The sequence below is a fragment of the Carassius gibelio genome, chromosome B5, assembly GCF_023724105.1.
Source record: "Carassius gibelio isolate Cgi1373 ecotype wild population from Czech Republic chromosome B5, carGib1.2-hapl.c, whole genome shotgun sequence".
Lineage (NCBI taxonomy): Eukaryota > Metazoa > Chordata > Actinopteri > Cypriniformes > Cyprinidae > Carassius > Carassius gibelio.
The window spans coordinates 1953769-1980777 of NC_068400.1; positions in this window are offsets into that span (position 1 = coordinate 1953769).

Consider the following 27009-nt stretch of genomic DNA (forward strand, 5'->3'; position numbering starts at 1 on the left):
CTAGTCCTAGGTTTTTTGTCCGATCGGAACCAAACCACTGCAGTAATATTCTGTGGACTCTCTAGATCAATAATTATCAAAAAAATGTTGAATTTTGTCCTTTGGTTAGCTGTAAAGGGGTAATTTAGTAAAAGGGGTGTGGCCAAACATACCCCAAAGCCTATAAAACCTAAACGAAAACTCAAAACTTTATGAAACTTCGTGGAATCATGTATCAGGTGACTCTTAACAAGCATGCAAAGTTTCATGGAGATCGGATCATAGGTGGCGCTATAACAGTTGAAAAAGCCTCAAAAACACACATTTTCAATAGAAAATGATCACAATTTGTAGGACATGTTCATACATTCACACAAACACTAGATCTTCATATCATATGATAGATCTCCTCTTTGTGAACAACTTTGCCTCAAGGAACGAAGATGTCAATCAAATCGTTCAATTGTTATTCACAAATATGTTAAAAACTTACTTTTGCGAACTAGTCCCAGATTTTTTACCCGATCGAAACCAAACCACTGCAGTAATTTTATCTGGACTCTCTAGATCAATAATTATCAAAAAAATGTTGAATTTTGTCCTTTGGTTAGCTTTAACTGGCTAAATTAGAAAAGGGGCGTGACCAAAATACCCAAAAGCATATAAAACCTAAACGAAAACTCAAAACTTTATGAAACTTGGTGAAAACATGTAACAGGTGACTCTTAACAAGCATGCTCCATTTTCATGGAGATCGGACCACAGGTGGCGCTATGACAGTAGAAAAGGTCTCAAAACATAAGATTTATATGGTAAATGGCCTTAAATTGTCTGAAAATGCTCATATATTCACATAAACACTAGATCTTCATATCATATGATAGATCTCCTCATTCTGAACAACTTTTGGGACCAATGTTGTCAATAAAGCTGTTAATTAAATGTTGAAGATTATTTAAAAATGTTACTTTGGCAAAGTAGTCCAAGGCTTTAAGCTGAAAATCAATAAAACCACTGAAGTACAATTCTCTAGACTCTGAAGGTCAATAATAATCAAAAACATGTTGAAAAATTGCATTTGGACAACTATAAACCAGTGATTGTATAATATGTTCTTTTCACAGTGTACACAAAGGCCTATTTATACAAACAGAAAGCCCACAAACTATCAAAACTGTGTAAAATAAAGCCTAATTTCATTCTAAACAAGCATGCAAAATTTAAGAGAGATTGGGCAAAAAACTTTACACTATAACAGTTATGTTTAAAAACAGTGTTGTTTGAGTAAATGCAACCACTAGATGGCAGCGGAAGACCACTAATGGGCTCATTCAGCAAATTGAAACAGTACTTTTGAGAAGATTTATGAATTCATGCCTAAACAATAAAAAAAAACACTGTTACAACATTTTAAATCTCACTGAGTTAAAGTTTTCCATTTTGTTCATACAGACTTACCATTTTTTAAAATTTTGCCACATTATGATTACAGTGAAACCTGAAAATGACATCCAAACTCTTAAAACTAGTTTAATCATTTAATTTCAGTGCGTGTGTCTGTCTGTCAGCCTATTCTCCGTTTTGGATGTGTTTAACTGTCATCCGTACATCCAGGTTGGCTCAGACCACCTCAGAGGCCTTAATGTGCTTGAACCCCGTAAATGCTGCTTGCAGCTTTAATTATTATTATTATTATTATTCTTCCGCCCTAGAACTGAACGTGCAGCCCAAACCGTAAGTCCTAGAGAGCTGAAATTTGGACAGATCGTAGAGCTCATTTTGGGGAGAACTTATCAAAGTCTCAGCCCAATCGGCCAAACGGGGGCGCTACAGTGCAAAAAACAAAAATTTTGGACATTTTTGGCCGTGAATCGTAAACCGTTAGCCATAAACTCAAAAACATGGCATCGTAGCAATCCTTGGGTTAGCCCGAACAAAAGTGTACGGCGCCTTTTTGGGGTCTACGACGCACCGTTTTCTCGCAAAATCGAGCTATATCCGAAACCTACTTTTGCGAACTAGTCCTAGGATTTTCAACCAATCAGAACCAAACCACTTCATAAATATTCCCTGGACACTCAATATCAATAATTATCAAAAAAAAGTTGAAATTTCAATTTTTACGCGAAACAGTACGCCAAAAACCATCTATAGTAACTTTGGCCAAATGCTATTTTAACTATAACTCTTGAACGGAATGAGATAACTTCACCAAACTTGGTACACATATGTACGAGCTCAATTTTGGGTAAAATCAAAAAAATTTGGGGGCGCTATAAGATAGAAAAAACACATAAATTGCTATAACTAGGCAACCGTTGGCTCGATCGACTTGAAAATCGGTATGCAGTGTCTTGGTCTGAAGGGGCACAAGTACCTATGAGGACATTTGCATATCTCAAAAAACATGGCCGCCATTGGCCAAACAATTTTAAGCACCTATTTGAAAGGGTTAACAGATGTTGATCGGAACGAAACTCGCTGGGTACGTTCGACTCATGAACCTTAAGGTCTGTAAGAATTTTGAAAGAAATCGGCCACTAGTTGGCGCTAACGAGTTTTATGGCTCTGTAATCACGTGGTGTTTCACATATCAACACAATATGCATATCATTTGATAGATCTCCTCATAATGCACAACTTTGCCTCAAGAACCATTGCTGTCAATCAAATCGTTCAATTGTTATTCACAAATATGTTAAAAACCTACTTTTGCGAACTAGTCCTAGGTTTTTTGTCCGATCGGAACCAAACCACTGCAGTAATATTCTGTGGACTCTGTAGATCAATAATTATTAAAAAAATGTTGAATTTTGTCCTTTGGTTAGCTGTAAAGCGGTAATATAGAAAAAGGGGTGTGGCCAAACATACCCCAAAGCCTATAAAACCTAAACGAAAACTCAAAACTTTATGAAACTCAGTGAAATCATGTAACAGGTTACTCTTAACAAGCATGCAAAGTTTCATGGAGATCAGACCACAGGTGGCGCTATAACAGTAGAAAAGGTCTCAAAACACAAGATTTCTATGGTAAATGGCCTCAAATTGTTTGAAAATGCTCATATATTCACTCAAAAACACCAAATCTTCATATCATATGATATATCTCCTCATTCTGAACAACTTTGCCTCTGGGACCAATGTTGTCAATAAAGCTGTTAATTAAATATTCAAGATTATTTAAAAAAGTTACTTTGGCATACTTGTGATACAGTTTAAGATGAAAATCAATAAAACCACTGAAGTACAATTCTCTAGACTCTGAAGGTCAATAATTATCAAAAACATGTTGAACAATTGCATTTGGGCAACTATAAACCAGTCATTTTATAATATGTTCTTTTCATAGTGCACACAAAGGCTTATTAATACAATCAGAAAGCCCACAAATTATCAAAACTGTGTAAAATAATGCATAATTTCATTCTAAACAAGCATGCAAAATTTAAGAGAGATTGGGCAAAAAAAAAAAAAAAACACTATAACAGTTATGTTTAAAAACAGTGTTGTTGGAGTAAATGCAATTTATAACCACTAGATGGCAGCGGAAGACCACTAATGGGCTCATTCAGTAAAGTTGAACAGTACTGTTGAAAGGATTCATGAATTCATGCCAAAACATTAAAAAATGAACTGTTATAACATTTTAAATCTCATTGAGTCAATGTTTTCCATTTTGTTCATACAGATATATCAGTTTTTAAAATTTTGCCACATTATGATTACAGTTTAACCTGAAAATGACATCTAAACTCTTAAAAAGAAAAGACTTGCAATAAGTATATTATCACCTATCACTTATTTCAAATACCTATATCTGCAACAAAATGTTTGTGCATGTATATGTGTGTCTTTTTTTTTGTGTTTGTGTGTGTGTGTGTGTGAGCATATGCTTATAGAGTATACATATATTAGTCTAATCATTTACTTTCAGTGTGTGTGTCTGTCTGTTAGCCTGTTCTCCATTTTGGATGTGTTTAACTGTCATCCATGCATCCAGGTTGGCTCAGACCACCTCAGAGGCCTTAATGTGCTTGAACCCCGGTAAATGCTGCTTGCAGCTTTAATTATTATTATTATTATTATTATTCTTCTGCCCTAGAACTGAACGTGCAGCCCAAACCGTAAGGCCTAGAGAGCTGAAATTTGGACAGATCGTAGAGCTCAATTTGGGGAGAACTTATCAAAGTCTCAGCCCAATCGGCCTAACGGGGGCGCTACAGCGCAAAAAGCAAAAATTTTGGACATTTTTGGCCGTAAATCGTATACCGTTAGCCGTAGACTCAAAAACATGGCATTGTTGCAATCCTTGGGTTAGCCCGAACAAAAGTGTACGGCGCCTTTTTGGGGTCTACGACGCACCGTTTTCTCGCAAAATCGAGCTATATCCGAAACCTACTTTTGCGAACTAGTCCTAGGATTTTCAACCAATCAGAACCAAACCACTTCATAAATATTCCCTGGACACTCAATATCAATAATTATCAAAAAAAAGTTGAAATTTCAATTCTTACGCGAAACAGTACGCCAAAAAGCGTCTATGCTAACGTTAGCCAAATGCTCTTTTGACTATAACTCTTGAACGGAATGAGATATCTTCACCAAACTCGGTATACATATGTATGAGCTCAATCTTTGGTCAAATCAAAAAAATTGCGCATCTCTGCCACTTGGGGGCGCTGTAAGATAGAAAAAACACATAAATGGCTATAACTAGGCAACCGTTGGCTCGATCGACTTGAAAATTGGTATGCAGTGTCTTGGTCTGAAGGGGCACAAGTACCTATGAGGACATTTGCATATCTCAAAAAAACATGGCCGCCATTGGCCAAAAAATTTTAAGCACCTATTTGAAAGGGTTAACGGATGTTGATCGGAACGAAACTCGCTGGGTACATTCGACTCATGAACCTTAAGGTCTGTAAGAATTTTGAAAGAAATCGGCCACTAGTTGGCGCTAACGAGTTTTATGGCTCTGTAATCACGTGGTGTTTCACATATCAACACAATATGCATATCATTTGATAGATCTCCTCATAATGCACAACTTTGCCTCAAGAACCATTGCTGTCAATCAAATTGTTCAATTGTTATTCACAAATATGTTAAAAACCTACTTTTGCGAACTAGTCCTAGGTTTTTTGTCCAATCGGAACCAAACCACTGCAGTAATATTCTGTGGACTCTCTAGATCAATAATTATTAAAAAAATGTTGAATTTTGTCCTTTGGTTAGCTGTAACAGGGTAATTTAGAAAAAGGGGTGTGGCCAAACATACCCCAAAGCCTATAAAACCTAAAGGAAAACTCAAAACTTTATGAAACTCAGTGAAATCATGTAACAGGTGACTCTTAACAAGCATGCAAAGTTTCATGGAGATCAGACCATAGGTGCCGCTATAACAGTAGAAAAGGTCTCAAAACACAAGATTTATATGGTAAATGGCCTCAAATTGTTTGAAAATGTTCATATATTCACTCAAAAACACTAAATCTTCATATCATATGATAGATCTCCTCATTCTGAACAACTTTGCCTCTGGGACCAATGTTGTCAATAAAGCTGTTAATTAAATATTCAAGATTATTTAAAAAAGTTACTTTTTCATCTTAAACTGTATCACAAGTATGCCAATCAATAAAACCACTGGAGTACAATTCTCTAGACTCTGAAGGTCCATAATTATCAAAAACATGTTGAACAATTGCATTTGGGCAACTATAAACCAGTCATTTTATAATATGTTCTTTTCATAGTGCACACAAAGGCCTATTAATACAATCAGAAAGCCCACAAATGATCAAAACTGTGTAAAATAATGCATAATTTCATTCTAAACAAGCATGCAAAATTTAAGAGAGATTGGGCAAAAAAAATAACAACACTATAACAGTTATATTTAAAAACACAGTGTTGTTTGAGTAAATGCAATTTATAACCACTAGATGGCAGCAGAAGACCACTAATGGGCTCATTCAGCTAGTACTGTTTTTATGAATTCATGCCAAAACATTAATAAATTAACTGTTATAACATTTTAAATCTCATTGAATTGATGTTTTCCATTTTGTTCATACAGATGTATCAGTTTTAACAATTTTGCCACATTATGATTACAGTTTAACCTGAAAATGACATCTAAACTCTAAAAAAGAGAAGACTTGCAATAAGTTTACTGTCACCTATCACTTATTTCAAATACCTATATCTGCAACAAAATGTGTGTGTGTGTGTGTGTGTGTGTGTGCATATGCTTATAGAGTATACATATATTAGTCTAATCATTTACTTTCAGTGTGTGTGTCTGTCTGTTAGCCTGTTCTCCATTTTGGATGTGTTTAACTGTCATCCATGCATCCAAGATGGCTCTGACCACCTCAGAGGCCTTAATGTGCTTGAACCCCGGTAAAATGCTGCTTGCAGCTTTAATTATTCTTCTTCTTCCACCCCAAGTCTATGGTAGCCCATAGAACCGATTGCGGGAAAGTTGTATAATTTGGCACACTGATAGAGGACTGTCTGAACATTAACCGTAGCAAATTTGAAGTCTCTAACTCAAACTCTCTAGCGCCACCAATTGTCTAAACTTTCAAAAACTTGATGCTAATAACTCTTGAACCGTAAGCCACAAAATGAAAATTCTTTTTTCCTGTGATTCCTTGGCTCATGCCGAGTTGAATGGACACCGAAATTCAAAAATCGCTAGGTTTAGTTTTTTCGCTATCGTCAATTGTTCGTAAAACCTACTTTTTCGAACTCGTCCTAGGCCGTTGCACCGATTGTCACGAAAATTGAATCAGATAATCTTCAGACCATGCTGGCAAAAAGTTATGGAATTCAAGTTGATTTCTCAAACCGTTTCCGAATAGCTCATGAACGAATTCTTCGAAAAGCACGCAAACGTGAACGTGAGGCTATATCTCCGCAACGGTTTGGCCTATTGAGACCAATCTTGGTGGGTCTTATAACAACCATTCCCTGGGACTACCTGCAGTGTTTCGGCGCTGTGCCCCCTAGTGGTCAGGAGATATGAAAAATGCATGTTTTTGCTCATAACTTCTGAACGGTTTTGCCAAAAATCACAAAAGTGGTGTCTTTAGATTCAGTGTATCATTCCGAGTCGAATGATACCGAATTTTCCCAATTCGGCCATTTTGGGCGTCGGCCATTTTGGATTTAGTTGTAAATTGCTGTATCTTAAGAATGAAGTTCCGTATCGTTTCGCAAATAATTACAAAAATGTCCGGCTCCATGCCCTGAATGTACACAAAAAAATTGGGGGCAGCGCCATCTTGTGGTCAATAGTTATAACGATTTTTTAAAAAATGCTAATAACTTTTGCATACATTAGCCTATTGTAACAAAACCGATGTTGATAGATTCCTTGGGTCATGCCGAGAACAACGATACCCCATTTGTCAATTTTGGCAAAATTTCCTGTCCGCCATTTTGATTCATGTTGAAAACCTACTTTTTCGAACTCCTCCTAGACCGTTGCTCAGATTTTCACCAAATTTGATTTGGATCATCTTCAGACCATGCTGGCAAAAAGTTATGGAATTTGTGTCGATACACGGAACCGTTTTCAATTAGCGTACCAACGAATTTGCTGGAAAGATGCCAAACTGCATCTGAGGCTGTATCTCTGCAAAGGTTGGAGATATTTACACAAAACTTAATATGTGACATTGTCACATCACATTGACCACGCCACATCATTTTGGTCACAGCGCCACCTATTAGTCAAGAGTAATAAACCAATCAATAACCGCTAATTATTACATTTCCAATAATGCTAATAACTTTTGATTGCATTAGCCTATTATCATGAAACATGTCTCAAAATGTTCCTTGGGACATGCCGACAACATACATACCAATTATGTCATATTAAGCAAAACTTCCTGTCCGCCATTTTGATTCATGTTGAAAACCTTTTTTTTTAAACTCATCCTCAACCGTTTGTCTGATTTTCACCAAAATTGAATCAGATCATCTTCAGACCGTGCTGACAAAAAGTTATGGATTTCGTGTCAATAGATGAAACCGTTTTTGTACAGCGCTGCTTCAGATGTCAGGCATCTTCACAAAATGAGTCTGAGGCTATATCTCTGCAAAGCTTTGTTGTAATTAAGCCAAACTTGTGTGTGCCATTGTCTAACATGGAGAATAGGCTCACAGACACTCACACACAGAAATGAAATGGTTCAACTATTATATGAATAATCAATAAGCATGATTACACACACACACACACACACACACAGAGAAGTACATGCCCACACATTTTGTTATATGTAGATATTTGAAATAAATTATAGGTGACACACAACTCACAGAAAGACTTCTTTTCTTACATTTCTATGTCAGGTTTCATTGCATTCATATTCTGACATAATAGTAAACATTTGATATACATGTATGAATAAATGATTGAACTTTCACTCAATGTGATCTTAAATGCTTGAACAGTAATATTAAATAATAGTAATATATATTTTTCTAGATGAATCAATCATCGAGACAATGAACTGTAATGTTTTAGTCTTTAGTGAGCCCATTAGTGGTCTTCCAGTGACATCTAGTGGTCGTAAATGCAATTTATCATACAACACTGTCTCTTTAACCTTTATAATTCAAAATGGCCGACGCCTAAAATGGCCGACACGGGAAAATTGGATATCAATCGACTCGACATGACGCACTGAATCTACAGAGACCGGTTTTGTAATTTTTGGCCAAACCATTCAGAAGTTATAAGCCAAAATATGCATTTTTCATATCTCCTGACCACTAGGTGGCGCTGTGTCGAAACACTGCAGGTAGTCTCAGGTCATGCTTATTATAACACACACCAAGTTTGGTCTCAATACGCCAAACCGTTGCGGAGATATAGCCTCATGTGTATTTTTGCGTGCTTTTCATCATATTTTTTCACGTGTCATTCGAGAACGGTTGGACGAATCAACTTGAATTCCATAACTTTTTGCCGGCATGGTCTGTTGATGATCTGAGCCAATTTTCGTGAAAATCGGACAAACCGTCTAGGACGAGTTCGAAAAAGTAAGTTTTTCGAAAAGTTGAAAATAGCGAAAAAACTAAACCTTGCGATTTTTGAATTTTAGGGTTCATTCGACTTGGCTTGAGCCAAGGATTAAGAGGAAAAAAGAATTTCCATTTTCTGGCTTACGGTTCAAAAGTTATTAGCATACAAATATTGAAATGTTAAATTTTGCATGATTGTTTAGAAAAAATACAGATCTAATGCATGTGTGATTATATTACCCCTTTTTTTTTTGCAGTTTAATGCCATTCACAACAGAAATCTTTAGTTTTTTAGGCCATTTTAACTGTTATAGCACCAGCTATTTTCTGATCTTAATGAAACTTTGCATGCTTGGTGGGTCATCTTTCACATGTTATAACCAAGTTTCATAAAGTTTTGAGTTTTTGTTTCAGTTTTATAGGCTTTAGGTTACATGTGGCAACGGCCCTTTCCTAAATGACCTCTTATAGCTAACCAAAGGACAAAATGCAACATATTTTTGAAAATTATTGATCTAGAGAGTCCAGAGAATATTATTGCAGTGGTTTGATCAAGACTGAACAAAAATCCAGGTGACCCAAAACATTCAAATTCGTGGACCAATTTTACGAAAAAGGCTATAACTCGGGAACAAAATGAGATATCTTCACCAAACTCAGAACTCATATGCATGAACAAAAACTTTAGTCAAATTATTATTATTTTTCCATATCTGCCACTTGGTGGCGCTACAGGGTGAAAAAAAATCAAATGGCTATAACTAAGCAACCGTTGATCCAATCAACTTGAAAATTGATATGGCCCAATGTGGCACAAGTGCTCTATGAGGAATTTCACTTATCTTAAAAAACATGGCCGCCATTGGCCAAACAACTTTAAGCACCTATTTGACAAGGTTAATGGAAGTCGATCGGAACGAAACTCGGTGGGCATGTTCGACTCATTGCCCTAAAGGTCTGTAAGTATTTTGAAAGAAATTGCCCACAACATTGTCACCTCCCACAGAACACAACAAAGCGATTTGATTACAGCGCCACCTATTTTCCAAAAATGATAATGCATCATTTTACTGGAGTTTTACTGGCTGTTTCAATTACACTCTTCCAATAATTGCTTTTCTTACTCGTTGCATTTGATCTGATGCTCCATGCCATGCTTAGCTCCTCGCTGTGGAACTTTTATTAACGATTTTCAGCCATTTCAATTACAATCATGCAATTATTAATTTCATTATTCATTGTTGCATTTGGTCTGCTTAGCTCCTGATGTTGCCGCTGGAATGCTTGGCCCCGTGATTGCTGCTTGCAGCTATATTTAGGGGCCAAGCACCGAAGGTGCGTAGGCACCTATTGTTTTCGTTGGCGTTATTATTAGGGGCCAAGCACCGAAGGTGCGTAGGCACCTATTGTAATCGTTGGCGTTATTATTCTTCTTCTTCTTCTTCTTCCGCCGCAAGTCTATGGCAGCCCATAGAACCGATTGCGGGAAAGTTGTATAATTTGGCACACTGATAGAGGACAGTCCCAACATTAACTATAGCAAATTTGAAGTCTCTATCTCCTACTCTCTAGCGCCACCACTTGTCCAAACTTTCAATGTTTGTATGCTAATAACTTTTGAACCGTAAGCCAGAAAATGGAAATTCCTCTGAATCCTTGGCTCATGCCAAGTCGAATGAACCCCAAAATTCAAAAATCGCAAGGTTTAGTTTTTTCGCTATTTTCAATTATTCGAAAAACCTACTTTTTCGAACTCGTCCTAGACGGTTAGTCCGATTGCCACGAAAATTGGCTCAGATCATCTTCAGACCATGCTGGCAAAAAGTTATGGAATTCAAGTTGATTCGTCCAACTGTTGTCGAATGACACGTAAACAAATTTGACGAAAAGCACGCAAACATGCACGTGAGGCTATATCCCGGCAACGGTTTGTCATATTGAGACCAAACTTGGCGTGTGTTATAACAAGCATGAACTGAGACTACCTGCAGTGTTTCGACACAGCGCCACCTAGTGGTCAGGAGATATGAAAAATGCATATTTTGGCTTATAACTACTGAATGGTTTGGCCAAAAATCACACAACTGGTCTCTTTAGATTCAGTGAGTCATGTCGAGTCAAATGATATCCAATTTTCCTGTGTCGGCCATTTTAGGCGTCGGCCATTTTGAATTATGATTTAAAATGCTGTATTTTTTGAACGCAGCATCGTATCGTTTCGCAAATAATTACAAAAATATTCGGCTCCATGCCCTGAAGGTACTCAAAAAGTTTGGTGGCAGCGCCACCTTGTGGCCAATAGTTATAATGAAATATCACATAAATGCTAATAACTTTTGAATAAATTAGTCTATTAAAATTAAAATGGTCTCGCTATATTCTGTGGGTCATGCCGAAAGTATTGATACCAATAATGTGAAAATTGGCCTTACTTCCTGTCCGCCATTTTGCTTAATGTTGAAAACCTACTTTTTCGAACTCCTCCTAGACCGTTAGCCCAATTTTCACCAAATTTGACGTGCATCATCTTCAGACCATGCTGGCAAAAAGTTATGGATTTCGTGTCGATATACGTAACGGTTCTCATTTAGCGCATCAACGAATTTGCTGGAAGGGTGCCAAAATGCATTTGAGGCTGTATCTCTGCAACACTTTGACATATTTGCACCAAACTTTGTATGTGTCATCGCCACCTCACACTGACCATGCCACATAAATTTGGTAACAGCGCCACCTATTGGTCAAGAGTAATAAACCATTCATTAACCATGAGTAATTACACTTTTTAAAATGCTAATAACTTTTTAATGCATTAGCCTATTTGAAGGAAACTGGGCTCAAAATATTCCCTGGCTTATGCCGATAACATAGATACCAAATATACCACGGTAAGCTGAACTTCCGGTCCGCCATTTTGATTTATGTTGAAAACATACTTTTTCGAACTCCTCATCAACCGTATGTCCGATTTTCACCAAATTCGAAACAATTGATCTTCAGGCTATACTGATTCAAAGTTATGGATTTTGAGTCAAAAGACAAAACCGTTTTCGCATACCACATCGACGAATTTGAGGCACAATGAGAAAATGACACTTGAGGCTGTATCCCTGGAATGCTTTGGCATATTGACACCAAACTTTGTGTGTGTCATTGAAAAGTCACACAGAGTACACCAAATTGATTTTATAACAGTGTCACCTATTGGTCAAGCTTGATAAACCAAGTAATCATGCTACTAGAGGTGGTATTGGTGTCTTTTTTTTTGCCATTTCAAATACAATAATTCCAAAATTGCTGTTATTGCTCATTAATGTATTTGGTGTGATGCTTTATGCAATGCTTAGCTACTACATTTGCCGTTGGAGTGCTTGGCCCCGTAATTGCTGCTTGCAGCTATATTTATTCTTCTTCTTCTTCTTCCGCCGCAAGTCTATGGCAGCCCATAGAACCGATTGCGGGAAAGTTGTATAATTTGGCACACTGATAGAGGACAGTCCCAACATTAACTACAGCTAATTTGAAGTCTCTAACTCCTACTCTCTAGCGCCACCACTTGTCCAAACTTTCAATGTTTGTATGCTAATAACTTTTGAACCGTAAGCCAGAAAATGGAAATTCTTTTTTCCTCTGAATCCTTGGCTCATGCAAAGTCGAATGAACCCCAAAATTCAAAAATCGCAAAGTTTAGTTTTTTCGCTATTTTCAATTATTCGAAAAACCTACTTTTTCGAACTCGTCCTAGACGGTTAGTCCGATTGCCACGAAAATTGGCTCAGATCATCTTCAGACCATGCTGGCAAAAAGTTATGGAATTCAAGTTGATTCGTCCAACTGTTGTCGAATGACACGTAAACAAATTTGACGAAAAGCACGCAAACATGCACGTGAGGCTATATCCCGGCAACGGTTTGTCATATTGAGACCAAACTTGGCGTGTGTTATAACAAGCATGAACTGAGACTACCTGCAGTGTTTCGACACAGCGCCACCTAGTGGTCAGGAGATATGAAAAATGCATATTTTGGCTTATAACTACTGAATGGTTTGGCCAAAAATCACACAACTGGTCTCTTTAGATTCAGTGAGTCATGTCGAGTCAAATGGTATCCAATTTTCCTGTGTCGGCCATTTTAGGCGTCGGCCATTTTGAATTATGTTTTAAAATGCTGTATTTTTTGAACGCAGCATCGTATCGTTTCGCAAATAATTACAAAAATATTCGGCTCCATGCCCTGAAGGTACTCAAAAAGTTTGGTGGCAGCGCCACCTTGTGGCCAATAGTTATAATGAAATATCACATAAATGCTAATAACTTTTGAATAAATTAGTCTATTAAAATTAAAATGGTCTCGCTATATTCTGTGGGTCATGCCGAGAGTATTGATACCAATAATGTGAAAATTGGCCTTACTTCCTGTCCGCCATTTTGCTTAATGTTGAAAACCTACTTTTTCGAACTCCTCCTAGACCGTTAGCCCAATTTTCACCAAATTTGACGTGAATCATCTTCAGACCATGCTGGCAAAAAGTTATGGATTTTGTGTCGATATACGTAACGGTTCTCATTTAGCGCATCAACGAATTTGCTGGAAGGGTGCCAAAATGCATTTGAGGCTGTATCTCTGCAACACTTTGACATATTTGCACCAAACTTTGTATGTGTCATCGCCACCTCACACTGACCATGCCACATAAATTTGGTAACAGCGCCACCTATTGGTCAAGAGTAATAAACCATTCATTAACCATGAGTAATTACACTTTTTAAAATGCTAATAACTTTTTAATGCATTAGCCTATTTGAAGGAAACTGGGCTCAAAATATTCCCTGGCTTATGCCGATTACATAGATACCAAATATACCACGGTAAGCTGAACTTCCGGTCCGCCATTTTGATTTATGTTGAAAACATACTTTTTCGAACTCCTGATCAACCGTATGTCCGATTTTCACCAAATTCGAATCAAATGATCTTCAGGCTATACTGATTAAAAGTTATGGATTTTGAGTCGATAGACAAAACCGTTTTCGCATACCACATCGACGAATTTGAGGCACAATGAGAAAATGACACTTGAGGCTGTATCCCTGGAATGCTTTGGCATATTGACACCAAACTTTGTGTGTGTCATTGAAAAGTCACACAGAGTACACCAAATTGATTTTATAACAGTGTCACCTATTGGTCAAGCTTGATAAACCAAGTAATCATGCTACTAGAGGTGGTATTGGTGTTTTTTTTTTTTTGCCATTTCAAATACAATAATTCCAAAATTGCTGTTATTGCTCATTAATGTATTTGGTGTGATGCTTCATGCGATGCTTAGCTCCTACATTTGCCGTTGGAGTGCTTGGCCCCGTAATTGCTGCTTGCAGCTATATTTCTTCTTCTTCTTCTTCCGCCGCAAGTCTATGGCAGCCCATAGAACCGTTTGCGGGAAAGTTGTATAATTTGGCACACTGATAGAGGACAGTCCCAACATTAACTATAGCAAATTTGAAGCCTCTAACTCCTACTCTCTAGCGCCACCACTTGTCCAAACTTTCAATGTTTGTATGCTAATAACTTTTGAACCGTAAGCCAGAAAATGGAAATTCTTTTTTCCTCTTAATCCTTGGCTCAAGCCAAGTCGAATGAACCCTAAAATTCAAAAATCGCAAGGTTTAGTTTTTTCGCTATTTTCAACTTTTCGAAAAACTTACTTTTTCGAACTCGTCCTAGACGGTTTGTCCGATTTTCACGAAAATTGGCTCAGATCATCAACAGACCATGCCGGCAAAAAGTTATGGAATTCAAGTTGATTCGTCCAACCGTTCTCGAATGACACGTGAAAAAATATGATGAAAAGCACGCAAAAATACACATGAGGCTATATCTCCGTAACGGTTTGGCGTATTGAGACCAAACTTGGTGTGTGTTATAATAAGCATGACCTGAGACTACCTGCAGTGTTTCGACACAGCGCCACCTAGTGGTCAGGAGATATGAAAAATGCATATTTTGGCTTATAACTTCTGAATGGTTTGGCCAAAAATTACAAAACCGGTCTCTGTAGATTCAGTGCGTCATGTCGAGTCGATTGCTATCCAATTTTCCCGTGTCGGCCATTTTAGGCGTCGGCCATTTTGAATTATCAAATTTCAAAATGCTGTATTTTTTGAACGCATCATCGTATCGTTTCGCAAATAATTACAAAAATATTCGGCTCCATGCCCTGAAGATACTCAAAAAGTTTGGTGGCAGCGCCACCTTGTGGCCAATAGTTATAATGAAATATCACATAAATGCTAATAACTTTTGAATAAATTAGACTATTAAAATTAAAATGGCCTCCCTATATTCTGTGGGTAAAGCCGAGAGCATTGATACCAATTATGCGAATATTGGCCATACTTCCTGTCCGCCATTTTGATTAATGTTGAAAACCTACTTTTTCGAACTCCTCCTAGACCGTTAGTCCGATTTTCACCAAATTTGACGTGTATCATCTTCAGACCATGCTGGCAAAAAGTTATGGATTTCGTGTCGATATATGAAACGGTTCTCATTAAGCGCATCAACGAATTTGTTGGAAGGGTGCCAAAATGCATTTGAGGCTGTATCTCTGCAACGCTTTGACATATTTACACCAAACTTTGTACGTGTCATCGCTACCTCACACTGACCATGCCACATAAATTTGGTAACAGCGCCACCTATTGGTCAAGAGTAATAAACCATTCATTACCCATGAATAATTACACTTATACAAATGCTAATAACTTTTTAATGCATTAGCCTATTGCAACGAAACTGGTCTCAAAATATTCCCTGGCTTATGCCGATAACATAGATACCAAATATGCCAGTGTTTACTGAAGTTCCGGTCCACCATTTTGATTTATGTGGAAAACCTACTTTTTCGAACTCCTCATGAACCGTATGTCCAATTTTCACCAAATTCGAATCAGATGATCTTCAGACTATGTTGACACAAAGTTATGGATTTTGTGTCGATAGACAAAACCGTTTTCGCATACCAAAGCGACGAAGTTGAAACACAATGACAAAATGACACTTGAGGCTGCATCTCTGGAATGCTGTGGCATTTTAACACCAAACTTTGTGTGTGTCATTGAAAAGTCAAACAGAGTACACCAAATTGATTTCATAACAGTGCCACCTATTGGTCAAACTTTATAAGCCAAGTAATCATGCTACTAGAGGTGGTATTATGATTTTTTTTTTGCCATTTCAATTACAATAATTCCAAAATTACTGTTATTGCTCATTAATGTATTTGGTGTGATGCTTCATGCCATGCTTAGCTCCTACATTTGCCGTTGGAGTGCTTGGCCCCGTAATTGCTGCTTGCAGCTATATTTAGGGGCCAAGCACCGAAGGTGCGAAGGCACCTATTGTGTTTGTTGGCGTTATTATTCTTCTTCTTCCACCCCAAGTCTATGGTAGCCCATAGAACCGATTGCGGGAAAGTTGTATAATTTGGCACACTAATAGAGGACTGTCTGAACATTAACCGTAGCAAATTTGAAGTCTCTAACTCAAACTCTCTAGCACCACCAATTGTCTAAACTTTCAAAAACTTGACGCTAATAACTCTTGAACCGTAAGCCACAAAATGAAAATTCTTTTTTCCTGTGATTCCTTGGCTCATGCCGAGTCGAATGGACACCGAAATTCAAAAATCGCAAGGTTTAGTTTTTTCGCTATCGTCAATTGTTCGTAAAACCTACTTTTTCGAACTCGTCCTAGGCCGTTGCACCGATTGTCACGAAAATTGAATCAGATAATCTTCAGACCATGCTGGCAAAAAGTTATGGAATTCAAGTTGATTTCTCAAACCGTTTCCGAATAGCTCATGAACGAATTCTTCAAAAAGCACGCAAACGTGAACGTGAGGCTATATCTCCGCAACGGTTTGGCCTATTGAGACCAATCTTGGTGGGTCTTATAACAACCATTCCCTGGGACTACCTGCAGTGTTTCGGCGCTGTGCCCCCTAGTGGTCAGGAGATATGAAAAATGCATGTTTTTGCTCATAACTTCTGAACGGTTTTGCCAAAAATCACAAAAGTGGTGTCTTTAGATTCAGTGCATCATTCCGAGTCGAATGATACCGAATTTTCCCAATTCGGCCATTTTGGGCGTCGGCCATTTTGAATTTAGTTGTAAATTGCTGTATCTTAAGAATGAAGTTCCGTATCGTTTCGCAAATAATTACAAAAATGTCCGGCTCCATGCCCTGAATGTACACAAAAAAATTGGGGGCAGCGCCACCTTGTGGTCAATAGTTATAACGATTTTTCGAAAAATGCTAATAACTTTTGCATACATTAGCCTATTGTAACAAAGCTGATGTTGATAGATTCCTTGGGTCATGCCGAGAACACCGATACCCCATTTGTCAATTTTGGCAAAATTTCCTGTCCGCCATTTTGATTCATGTTGAAAACCTATTTTTTCGAACTCCTCCTAGACCGTTGCTCAGATTTTCACCAAATTTGATTTGGATCATCTTCAGACCATGCTGGCAAAAAGTTATGGAATTTGTGTCGATACACGTAACCGTTTTCAATTAGCGTACCAACGAATTTGCTGGAAAGATGCCAAACTGCATCTGAGGCTGTATCTCTGCAAAGGTTGGAGATATTTACACAAAACTTAATATGTGACATTGTCACATCACATTGACCACGCCACATCATTTTGGTCACAGCGCCACCTATTGGTCAAGAGTAATAAACCAATCAATAACCGCTAATTATTACATTTCCAATAATGCTAATAACTTTTGATTGCATTAGCCTATTATCATGAAACATGTCTCAAAATGTTCCTTGGGACATGCCGACAACATACATACCAATTATGTCATATTAAGCAAAACTTCCTGTCCGCCATTTTGATTCATGTTGAAAACCTTTTTTTTTAAACTCATCCTCAACCGTTTGTCTGATTTTCACCAAAATTGAATCAGATCATCTTCAGACCGTGCTGACAAAAAGTTATGGATTTCGTGTCAATAGACGAAACCGTTTTTGTACAGCGCTGCTTCAGATGTCAGGCATCTTCACAAAATGAGTCTGAGGCTATATCTCTGCAAAGCTTTGTTGTAATTAAGCCAAACTTGTGTGTGCCATTGTCTAACATGGAGAATAGGCTCACAGACACTCACACACAGAAATGAAATGGTTCAACTATTATATGAATAATCAATAAGCATGATTACACACACACACACACACAGAGAGAAGTACATGCCCACACATTTTGTTGTATGTAGATATTTGAAATAAATTATAGGTGACACACAACTCACAGAAAGACTTCTTTTCTTACATTTCTATGTCAGGTTTCATTGCATTCATATTCTGACATAATAGTAAACATTTGATATACATGTATGAATAAATTGTTGAACTTTCACTCAATGTGATCTTAAATGCTTGAACAGTAATATTAAATAATAGTAATATATATTTTTCTAGATGAATCAATCATCGAGACAATGAACTGTAATGTTTTAGTCTTTAGTGAGCCCATTAGTGGTCTTCCAGTGACATCTAGTGGTCGTAAATTCAATTTATCATACAACACTGTCTCTTTAACCTTTATAACTGTTATATGTTGTCTTAATTTCATTCCAAAGAAGCATACGCAATTTATGTATAATTTCACAGTCTAGATAATAGTACTGCACTGATTTTAAATAACCTAGATATGGCTGACAGTAAAAGAATAGAACAGAATTACAGACACACACAAACATGAAATGTTTAAACTACTATATTAATACTCAATAAGCATGCTTAAACCCACACACAGATGCACACATTTTGTTATATATATAGATAATTAAAATAAATGATGGGTGATAAAACCTATTGCAAGTCTTCTGTTTTTATGGGCTTCTATGTCATTTTTCAGGTTTCATTGCAATCATAATCTGGCATAATTATAAACATTAGATATATCTGTATGAATAAATTGGTAAACTTTGACTCAATGTGATCTGAAATGCTTGAACAGTAATATTAAATAATAGTAATATACATTTTTTCTAGATGAATCCCTCAACAAGCCCATAAACTGTAATGTTTTAGTCTTTAGTGAGCTCATTAGTGGTCTTCCGGTGACATCTAGTGGTTATAATTGCAATTTTTTATTCAACACTGGGTTTTGAAGCTTTATAAATATTACAGTGTTCTTTTTTACCTAATCTCTGTTAAATTTTGCATGATTGTTTAGAAAAAATACAGATCTAATGCATGTGTGATTATATTACCCCCTTTTTTTTGCAGTTTAATGCCATTCACAACAGAAATCTTTTGTTTTTTAGGCCATTTTAACTGTTATAGCACCAGCTATTTTCTGATCTTAATGAAACTTTGCATGCTTGGTGGGTCATCTTTCACATGTTATAACCAAGTTTCATAAAGTTTTGAGTTTTTGTTTCAGTTTTATAGGCTTTAGGTTACATGTGGCCACGGCCCTTTCCTAAATGACCTCTTATAGCTAACCAAAGGACAAAATGCAACATATTTTTGAAAATTATTGATCTAGAGAGTCCAGAGAATATTATTGCAGTGGTTTGATCAAGACTGAACAAAAAACCAGGTGACCCAAAACATTCAAATTCGTGGACCAATTTTACGAAAAAGGCTATAACTCGGGAACAAAATGAGATATCTTCACCAAACTCAGAACTCATATGCATGAACAAAAACTTTAGTCAAATTATTATTTTTTTTCCATATCTGCCACTTGGTGGCGCTACAGGATGAAAAAAAATCAAATGGCTATAACTAAGCAACCGTTGATCCAATCAACTTGAAAATTGATATGGCCCAATGTGGCACAAGTGCTCTATGAGGAATTTCACTTATCTTAAAAAACATGGCCGCCATTGGCCAAACAACTTTAAGCACCTATTTGACAAGGTTAATGGAAGTCGATCGGAACGAAACTCGGTGGGCATGTTCGACTCATTGCCCTAAAGGTCTGTAAGTATTTTGAAAGAAATTGCCCACAACATTGTCACCTCCCACAGAACACAACAAAGCGATTTGATTACAGCGCCACCTATTTTCCAAAAATGATAATGCATCATTTTACTGGAGTTTTACTGGCTGTTTCAATTACACTCTTCCAATAATTGCTTTTCTTACTCGTTGCATTTGGTCTGATGCTCCATGCCATGCTTAGCTCCTCGCTGTGGAACTTTTATTAACGATTTTCAGCCATTTCAATTACAATCATGCAATTATTAATTTCATTATTCATTGTTGCATTTGGTCTGATGCTACATATGCTTAGCTCCTGATGTTGCCGCTGGAATGCTTGGCTCCGTGATTGCTGCTTGCAGCTATATTTAGGGGCCAAGCACCGAAGGTGCGTAGGCACCTATTGTTTTCGTTGGCGTTATTAGGGGCCAAGCACCGAAGGTGCGTAGGCACCTATTGTTTTCGTTGGCGTTATTATTATTATTCTTCTTCTTCTTCTTCTTCTTCCGCCGCAAGTCTATGGCAGCCCATAGAACCGTTTGCGGGAAAGTTGTATAATTTGGCACACTGATAGAGGACAGTCCCAACATTAACTATAGCAAATTTGAAGCCTCTAACTCCTACTCTCTAGCGCCACCACTTGTCCAAACTTTCAATGTTTGTATGCTAATAACTTTTGAACCGTAAGCCAGAAAATGGAAATTCTTTTTTCCTCTGAATCCTTGGCTCAGGCCAAGTCGAATGAACCCTAAAATTCAAAAATCGCAAGGTTTAGTTTTTTCGCTATTTTCAATTATTCGAAAAACCTACTTTTTCGAACTCGTCCTAGACGGTTAGTCCGATTGCCACGAAAATTGGCTCAGATCATCTTCAGACCATGCTGGCAAAAAGTTATGGAATTCAAGTTGATTCGTCCAACTGTTGTCGAATGACATGTAAACAAATTTGACGAAAAGCACGCAAACATGCACGTGAGGCTATATCCCGGCAACGGTTTGTCATATTGAGACCAAACTTGGCGTGTGTTATAACAAGCATGAACTGAGACTACCTGCTGTGTTTCGACACAGCGCCACCTAGTGGTCAGGAGATATGAAAAATGCATATTTTGGCTTATAACTACTGAATGGTTTGGCCAAAAATCACACAACTGGTCTCTTTAGATTCAGTGAGTCATGTCGAGTCGAATGATATCCAATTTTCCTGTGTCGGCCATTTTAGGCGTCGGCCATTTTGAATTATGTTTCAAAATGCTGTATTTTTTGAACGCAGCATCGTATCGTTTCGCAAATAATTACAAAAATATTCGGCTCCATGCCCTGAAGGTACTCAAAAAGTTTGGTGGCAGCGCCACCTTGTGGCCAATAGTTATAATGAAATATCACATAAACGCTAATAACTTTTGAATAAATTAGTCTATTAAAATTAAAATGGTCTCGCTATATTCTGTGGGTCATGCCGAGAGTATTGATACCAATAATGTGAAAATTGGCCTTACTTCCTGTCCGCCATTTTGCTTAATGTTGAAAACCTACTTTTTCGAACTCCTCCTAGACCGTTAGCCCAATTTTCACCAAATTTGACGTGAATCATCTTCAGACCATGCTGGCAAAAAGTTATGGATTTTGTGTCGATATACGTAACGGTTCTCATTTAGCGCTTCAACGAATTTGCTGGAAGGGTGCCAAAATGCATTTGAGGCTGTATCTCTGCAACACTTTGACATATTTGCACCAAACTTTGTATGTGTCATCGCCACCTCACACTGACCATGCCACATAAATTTGGTAACAGCGCCACCTATTGGTCAAGAGTAATAAACCATTCATTAACCATGAGTAATTACACTTTTTTAAATGCTAATAACTTTTTAGTCCATTAGCCTATTTGAAGGAAACTGGGCTCAAAATATTCCCTGGCTTATGCCGATAACATAGATACCAAATATACCACGGTAAGCTGAACTTCCGGTCCACCATTTTGATTTATGTTGAAAACATACTTTTTCGAACTCCTCATCAACCGTATGTCCGATTTTCACCAAATTCGAATCAAATGATCTTCAGGCTATACTGATTCAAAGTTATGGATTTTGAGTCGATAGACAAAACCGTTTTCGCATACCACATCGACGAATTTGAGGCACAATGAGAAAATGACACTTGAGGCTGTATCCCTGGAATGCTTTGGCATATTGACACCAAACTTTGTGTGTGTCATTGAAAAGTCACACAGAGTACACCAAATTGATTTTATAACAGTGTCACCTATTGGTCAAGCTTGATAAACCAAGTAATCATGCTACTAGAGGTGGTATTGGTGTTTTTTTTTTTTTTTTGCCATTTCAAATACAATAATTCCAAAATTGCTGTTATTGCTCATTAATGTATTTGGTGTGATGCTTTATGCGATGCTTAGCTACTACATTTGCCGTTGGAGTGCTTGGCCCCGTAATTGCTGCTTGCAGCTATATTTATTAGGGGCCAAGCACCGAAGGTGCGTAGGCACCTATTGTAATCGTTGGCGTTATTAGGGGCCAAGCACCGAAGGTGCGTAGGCACCTATTGTAATCGTTGGCGTTATTATTATTCTTCTTCTTCTTCTTCTTCTTCTTCTTCCGCCGCAAGTCTATGGCAGCCCATAGAACCGATTGCGGGAAAGTTGTATAATTTGGCACACTGATAGAGGACAGTCCCAACATTAACTATAGCAAATTTGAAGTCTCTATCTCCTACTCTCTAGCGCCACCACTTGTCCAAACTTTCAATGTTTGTATGCTAATAACTTTTGAACCGTAAGCCAGAAAATGGAAATTCTTTTTTCCTCTGAATCCTTGGCTCATGCCAAGTCGAATGAACCCCAAAATTCAAAAATCGCAAGGTTTAGTTTTTTCGCTATTTTCAATTATTCGAAAAACCTACTTTTTCGAACTCGTCCTAGACGGTTAGTCCGATTGCCACGAAAATTGGCTCAGATCATCTTCAGACCATGCTGGCAAAAAGTTATGGAATTCAAGTTGATTCGTCCAACTGTTGTCGAATGACACGTAAACAAATTTGACGAAAAGCACGCAAACATGCACGTGAGGCTATATCCCGGCAACGGTTTGTCATATTGAGACCAAACATGGCGTCTGTTATAACAAGCATGAACTGAGACTACCTGCAGTGTTTCGACACAGCGCCACCTAGTGGTCAGGAGATATGAAAAATGCATATTTTGGCTTATAACTACTGAATGGTTTGGCCAAAAATCACACAACTGGTCTCTTTAGATTCAGTGAGTCATGTCGAGTCAAATGATATCCAATTTTCCTGTGTCGGCCATTTTAGGCGTCGGCCATTTTGAATTATGATTTAAAATGCTGTATTTTTTGAACGCAGCATCGTATCGTTTCGCAAATAATTACAAAAATATTCGGCTCCATGCCCTGAAGGTACTCAAAAAGTTTGGTGGCAGCGCCACCTTGTGGCCAATAGTTATAATGAAATATCACATAAATGCTAATAACTTTTGAATAAATTAGTCTATTAAAATTAAAATGGTCTCGCTATATTCTGTGGGTCATGCCGAGAGTATTGATACCAATAATGTGAAAATTGGCCTTACTTCCTGTCCGCCATTTTGCTTAATGTTGAAAACCTACTTTTTCGAACTCCTCCTAGACCGTTAGCCCAATTTTCACCAAATTTGACGTGCATCATCTTCAGACCATGCTGGCAAAAAGTTATGGATTTTGTGTCGATATACGTAACGGTTCTCATTTAGCGCATCAACGAATTTGCTGGAAGGGTGCCAAAATGCATTTGAGGCTGTATCTCTGCAACACTTTGACATATTTGCACCAAACTTTGTATGTGTCATCGCCACCTCACACTGACCATGCCACATAAATTTGGTAACAGCGCCACCTATTGGTCAAGAGTAATAAACCATTCATTAACCATGAGTAATTACACTTTTTAAAATGCTAATAACTTTTTAATGCATTAGCCTATTTGAAGGAAACTGGGCTCAAAATATTCCCTGGCTTATGTCGATAACATAGATACCAAATATACCACGGTAAGCTGAACTTCCGGTCCGCCATTTTGATTTATGTTGAAAACATACTTTTTCGAACTCCTGATCAACCGTATGTCCGATTTTCACCAAATTCGAATCAAATGATCTTCAGGCTATACTGATTCAAAGTTATGGATTTTGAGTCGATAGACAAAACCGTTTTCGCATACCACATCGACGAATTTGAGGCACAATGAGAAAATGACACTTGAGGCTGTATCCCTGGAATGCTTTGGCATATTGACACCAAACTTTGTGTGTGTCATTGAAAAGACACACAGAGTACACCAAATTGATTTTATAACAGTGTCACCTATTGGTCAAGCTTGATAAACCAAGTAATCATGCTACTAGAGGTGGTATTGGTGTTTTTTTTTTTTGCCATTTCAAATACAATAATTCCAAAATTGCTGTTATTGCTCATTAATGTATTTGGTGTGATGCTTTATGCGATGCTTAGCTACTACATTTGCCGTTGGAGTGCTTGGCCCCGTAATTGCTGCTTGCAGCTATATTTATTATTATTCTTCTTCTTCCACCCCAAGTCTATGGTAGCCCATAGAACCGATTGCGGGAAAGTTGTATAATTTGGCACACTAATAGAGGACTGTCTGAACATTAACCGTAGCAAATTTGAAGTCTCTAACTCAAACTCTCTAGCGCCACCAATTGTCTAAACTTTCAAAAACTTGATGCTAATAACTCTTGAACCGTAAGCCACAAAATGAAAATTCTTTTTTCCTGTGATTCCTTGGCTCATGCCGAGTCGAATGGACACCGAAATTCAAAAATCGCAAGGCTTAGTTTTTTCGCTATCGTCAATTGTTCGTAAAACCTACTTTTTCGAACTCGTCCTAGGCCGTTGCACCGATTGTCACGAAAATTGAATCAGATAATCTTCAGACCATGCTGGCAAAAAGTTATGGAATTCAAGTTGATTTCTCAAACCGTTTCCGAATAGCTCATGAACGAATTGTTCGAAAAGCACGCAAACGTGAACGTGAGGCTATATCTCCGCAACAGTTTGGCCTATTGAGACCAATCTTGGTGGGTCTTATAACAACCATTTCCTGGGACTACCTGCAGTGTTTCGGCGCTGTGCCCCCTAGTGGTCAGGAGATATGAAAAATGCATGTTTTTGCTCATAACTTCTGAACGGTTTTGCCAAAAATCACAAAAGTGGTGTCTTTAGATTCAGTGCATCATTCCGAGTCGAATGATACCGAATTTTCCCAATTCGGCCATTTTGGGCGTCGGCCATTTTGAATTTAGTTGTAAATTGCTGTATCTTAAGAATGAAGTTCCGTATCGTTTCGCAAATAATTACAAAAATGTCCGGCTCCATGCCCTGAATGTACACAAAAAAATTGGGGGCAGCGCCACCTTGTGGTCAATAGTTATAACGATTTTTCCAAAAATGCTAATAACTTTTGCATACATTAGCCTATTGTAACAAAACTGATGTTGATAGATTCCTTGGGTCATGCCGAGAACACCAATACCCCATTTGTCAATTTTGGCAAAATTTCCTGTCCGCCATTTTGATTCATGTTGAAAACCTACTTTTTCGAACTCCTCCTAGACCGTTGCTCAGATTTTCACCAAATTTGATTTGGATCATCTTCAGACCATGCTGGCATAAAGTTATGGAATTTGTGTCGATACACGTAACCGTTTTCAATTAGCGTACCAACGAATTTGCTGGAAAGATGCCAAACTGCATCTGAGGCTGTATCTCTGCAAAGGTTGGAGATATTTACACAAAACTTAATATGTGACATTGTCACATCACATTGACCACGCCACATCATTTTGGTCACAGCGCCACCTATTGGTCAAGAGTAATAAACCAATCAATAACCGCTAATTATTACATTTCCAATAATGCTAATAACTTTTGATTGCATTAGCCTATTATCATGAAACATGTCTCAAAATGTTCCTTGGGACATGCCGACAACATACATACCAATTATGTCATATTAAGCAAAACTTCCTGTCCGCCATTTTGATTCATGTTGAAAACCTTTTTTTTTAAACTCATCCTCAACCGTTTGTCTGATTTTCACCAAAATTGAATCAGATCATCTTCAGACCGTGCTGACAAAAAGTTATGGATTTCGTGTCAATAGACGAAACCGTTTTTGTACAGCGCTGCTTCAGATGTCAGGCATCTTCACAAAATGAGTCTGAGGCTATATCTCTGCAAAGCTTTGTTGTAATTAAGCCAAACTTGTGTGTGCCATTGTCTAACATGGAGAATAGGCTCACAGACACTCACACACAGAAATATTAAATAATAGTAATATATATTTTTCTAGATGAATCAATCATCGAGACAATGAACTGTAATGTTTTAGTCTTTAGTGAGCCCATTAGTGGTCTTCCAGTGACATCTAGTGGTCGTAAATGCAATTTATCATACAACACTGTCTCTTTAACCTTTATAACTGTTATATGTTGTCTTAATTTCATTCCAAAGAAGCATACGCAATTTATGTATAATTTCACAGTCTAGATAATAGTACTGCACTGATTTTAAATAACCTAGATATGGCTGACAGTAAAAGAATAGAACAGAATTACAGACACACACAAACATGAAATGTTTAAACTAGTATATTAATACTCAATAAGCATGCTTAAACCCACACACAGATGCACACATTTCGTTATATATATAGATAATTAAAATAAATGATGGGTGATAAAACCTATTGCAAGTCTTCTGTTTTTATGGGCTTCTATGTCATTTTTCAGGTTTCATTGCAATCATAATCTGGCATAATTATAAACATTAGATATCTGTATGAATAAATTGGTAAACTTTGACTCAATGTGATCTGAAATGCTTGAACAGTAATATTAAATAATAGTAATATACATTTTTTCTAGATGAATCCCTCAACAAG